We start from the raw sequence: 5,039 nt of genomic DNA on the forward strand, positions 1-5,039 counted from the left end.
CTAGAAAAAAAATAAAAGAAAGTATGACAAATATGAAAGGTTATTTCTATGACATTGAAGTCACAAGATGTTTCTTGTTTTCAAGAATTTCAATAATTGAGATGTTTCTGTACTGGCACATCTGTTAACTCAGGTCAGTTTCCAGGGAGTTTTAGATTTATGTAATATGGTGAAATGTGAGGGTGTAAGGTGGGCGTGGAGACCCTCCTGCTAGCTTGAAGATATTTTTCCTTGCACTCCAGCAGAGGGTATTCTTAAAATTCACTACAAGCTGGACAGATTGCTGACCTAAATGGAGGAGGACACTGAGAAGCAAGGCCATACTAATTGGATAATCGTGACCCTGAAGAATCTGAGAAGCAGTTTGTGGAGGTATCGCTACTATCTCTACTTTAGACTCCGCAAAATGACCAACAAAGACAAGGTTGTTTGCTGAAGCTATACTACCTTGCTTTTACCAACAAACCAACAAATCTGCTAACTTCGGACAGTGGAGTCACCAGAAACAAGAGGAGCAATGTCAACTGTACAGCTTTGACAGACTGCCTATTTCCTGCATGGGCTACATTTGAATTAGTTCAATCAAATTACTTATCGAATTTTGAATTAATTAAGTCATGGAATGAAAATACACAGACCAAACTGATTCGTAAAGCTTGAATGTTGTTGTGAGGTATCTGAAATACACTAAGATGAACAACCTGGGAATAATGAGAAAGTTTGATCATTCAGAAACATTTAAAACAAGTATGAAGAAGTGATAAAGTTCTGTAAAATGAAGAAATATTTAAGCTTCTGCACAATTTCTAAATCTGCAATCAAATTTAATCTGAGGCACTGGACAATTTAACGCCTTTGTACAAAATGTCAGATTCCCTTAAGTTGTGTTTTTTCCATTGAAGCATGAGCTCAGATTTGGGCTGAACGATTGCAATTTTTCTGGAGCCTATCCCATCTGACATTGGGTGATTTTCACAATTGCTGAACCGATATTATCATTTGTAATGAAAAAAAAAATATTGCATTTGAAAATGCAAAATAGAAGAACCTTGACAGTGGGGTCCAAAAGTCTCAGACTTTTGGACCCCACTGTCTAAAGGTATCCTGTAACAGATAATCGCATCTTGGAATAGGTCAGCACTGTGTGACTGTGCTTATGTTCCCATGCTTTTTAATGACAGCTGGTAGATCATCCATTGGTGAGGAATATATCATGTAAATTATGCACAAAAGAGTAGCTGTAACTCAAGAACTGAAAGCAATAGTTCGATATCGTCGATTATGTTGACTAATCATTGCAGCCCTAGAGAAGTACTGGACTGATATTGGTATCGCAATGGATGTACCAGGTAGCTAAGAGCTAGCTACATTTAGCTTAACCATCATAATGTTGGCTTGACGAAAGATTTGTCTATGTTTTTTACACTATCTCCATGATTTGTCTCCAAGTTTTTTCCTTTTTCTATGTGAGCCATATTTGTTTACTCTGAAGTCACATTTCATAGCACAAGATTTGGAGTTTCAAGAATCAAGACTTTTTTGCCAATAGATCTTCCTAAATCACACTAGTCCTGTAACATCAATGTGAGTTATTTATAGGGTTAGACATAGATATGAGACTTTCTCCTACAGTGTGTGACCTGCAATCACAAGAGAGTTTACAATACAGTGGTGCCTGAAAGTTTGTGAACTCTTTAGAATTTTCTGAATAAATATGATCTAAAACATTTTTCAGATTTTCACAAGTCCTAAAAGTAGGTAAAGAGAACTCAAATAAACAAATGGTACAGAATTATTATTTTGGATTATTTATTTGTTGAGGAAAATGATCCAGAGTAGGCAAAAGTACCTTTTTTGGATTAGCAGCTAATTTTAAGGTGCAAATAGAATCAGGTGTTCTCAATAAACTGAATAACAATCAGGTGTGACTGTGTGCCCTGTTTTATTTAAAGAACAGGGACCAATCAAACTCTGATCTTCACAACACATATTTATGGAAGTGTATCATGGCATGAAAAAAGGAAATTTCTGAGCACCTCAGAAAAAGAGTTGTTGACAATGTTTAGGCTGGAAAAGGTTATAAAACCATGTCTAAAGAGTTTGGACTCCACCAATCCACAGTCAAACAGATCGTGTACAAATGGAGGAAGTTTAAGACCATTGTTATCCTCCCCAGGAGTGGCCAACCGACAAAGATTATTCCAAGAGCAATGCATGTAATAGTCGGTGAGGTCACAAAGGAACCAGGGATAACTTCTAGGCAACTGAAGGCCTCACTCAAATTTGCTAATGTTAATGTACTGCTCTCCAAAAAGAACACTGCTGCCTGTCTACAGTTTGCTAAAGATCACTTGGACAAGCCAGAAGGATACTGGAAAAATGTTTTGTGGACGGATGAAACCAAAATAGAACCTTTTGGCTTGAATGAGAAGCATTATGGAGAAAGGAAAACACTGTACCATACCCGTGGAGACACTGTATTTTTCAGTTGTGTACTCTGCCATGCACTACAACACTGTGTTCTTTATGAAAACATGATGAGAATGTCCAAAAACACTGGCTTTGTATCAGAAGTCTGTGACAGTTCTAATTGCTAGCAAAATTATTTTTCTTTCCTTGATTCATTTAACCCATAAGAGCCCAGACCCATTTCTCCTTTTAGGAAAACGATTAATTATTAATTATGGGGGATGTAAAACAGACTAAATGGAAGAGATGTAAACAACGTTTTATTTTTTAAATAATTTTTTTATTTTCTTGGGGACTTCATGAGTTAAAAGTCAATTATGAGGAACTTTTGACAACATTTAAAGAGTTGGTGGCACCTGTGTCACTGTGGGCTCTTATGGGTTAAACACAAAGAAACACGGCAGGTGTAAAAATCAAAGTATAGTTACAGGTTTATGACCATATTTTTATATATATATATATATATATATATATATATATCACTGTACAGTCATTTTGAATACTTAATAATACTTAATAATTTGTAAAGACGGGATTTTACAGCTCTGGGAAGTTGTCATGGTGACTGCTGTTTTATCCTCTATCTTGAAGATAGAGAGCTGAATGGGAAAGCTCAAATGATACCTTCTGTGTCCATGTAGTGCAATGGTATGTGTGATGTCAGTTTCTTCATCTGTGGACAGTACATGCCGATAAACATGCGTCAACACATCCGTGCCTAATGTAATATAAACAGAGCTGGGTGCATGTCTGCTGACCGTGTCAGAATCCAATTTGGAGTATATCCAACCCTGTACAATGTGTGCAGGCACATACTTTAAACCACGCTGACACTATCTCTGGAGAATGGTGCGTGATGTTGGGTGAAGAGGCCTAGACTGCTGATGGAAAAGCTGACTGTAAAGACAACATGGTTGGACTGAAGATAAGCAGTGCCTGTTGTTTCTGGACAGTGTGGGAGGATGCATATCCTGCTGTAGTATCAAATAAAGCTGGATCAACCTACCACTCAACTTCTGACTTCAGAAAGTGAATTCAGTGAAATGCTATTTTTTGGCTACAATCATATAAGCTTTTGGAACTAATGGTAGATACAGAGGAAGTTTCTGACAACCTAACATTTGTAAACCTTGTGTCACTAAGGTACAGATCTTTATGCCAATTGGTCTTCACAAAATGGACACCACCAGGCTTTTTGCATAGGCGACAGATTCAAATTTAACCTGGTTCTAACACTGTGTCTCACCACCCACATCTTCAATATGTTCAGTGATTCACTAGGATATTCAGAAATCTTGAAATAATTAATCTGAACTCTTAGTGAAGTCTGTTCATGCCAGAGGTGACAAAGAATAAATCTGCTTCATCTCAAAAGGTACAGGAAAGTTAAAATCACAAATTTGTAAATAGGTGGTCATTTTTATCTTTGCTCTGCCTCAAATACACCAGACCATTGCATTGTACTGACCATCCCCTGCAGATGGAAAGTAGAAGATTTAGAGCTCCAACTCATAGGACTAAAAGACTCAAAGACTCTTTTGTTAGCACTGCAATTAGTAGGCTGAATTTGCACAGATGGTGGTGCTAAGCAGTTTGTCCACACTCTGCAACTTGGGCTCTTTTGTCTTCACATGTAGTGATCTTGCATTGTATTGCACTTTATTGTTGTCCCTGTGTTCTGATTGGTATGTTGTCTTTGATGTTGTATTTATGAGTGAATTAATGCGTTTAAAAAACAAAAAACAAAAAATAGCTGCAACCACCCCTAGTGGTATAATAAAATTTGACTTGACTTATAAAATTTTAATTATAACTTGTAATTTTGTAGTTTTACCCTCACATCTTCTTTACACAGGCTCACATCTTCTTTTAAAACTGTTAGTTTTGCAACTCCATTCTAGTTAGTAATGCAGACCATTCAAAGTTTCACTTCTGCTGCTGTACAAGAATAAAATGGTTTTGCACAATACTTTCATAATACCTGAAAAACTATAACAAACACTAACACTAAATAAAAACCAAATGAAACAAGTAAATTCCTCAGAATAGAAATAAAGATGGGGAAAAAATATGTATGCACTTAAAAAACTAGCTAAAACTAAACAGAACTCAAAAACCAAACCGAAAATTTCTAAGTATATTAACTTTTCCAGGGTGTACTGACCACGTACATATCTACATGTACATATCACTCCTCCTTCATGTCAGAGTGGTACACTGTAAGATGTATTCACTTCAGCTTGCAACTTCAGTTCCTTTTCCTCATTTCCTTTAAGATTATCCTGACATGCAGAATCATGAGGCTCTCTAATGTCTCAACAGTAGTGTTTCAGAAAACATTCATGATATCCTTGATGACGGAACTGCAGGTTAAATAATTCAAGCAGCAGAAAAGGGGAGACTGGTTTTTATCAAGTGTTTGATAAACATCTGAAAAATTTACAGCTTCTGGAATGCTACTGTTAGCCTGCTAGCTGTGCATCTTCTTTCTCTTGATAAAACAGAAAAAAATAAGAAGAAATGTAACAGGTCTGACACAACCCGTTTCTGATCTCCACAGTTTCTTCTTT

This window comes from Lates calcarifer, unplaced genomic scaffold (genome assembly GCF_001640805.2).
Source record: "Lates calcarifer isolate ASB-BC8 unplaced genomic scaffold, TLL_Latcal_v3 _unitig_4174_quiver_1229, whole genome shotgun sequence".
NCBI lineage: Eukaryota > Metazoa > Chordata > Actinopteri > Centropomidae > Lates > Lates calcarifer.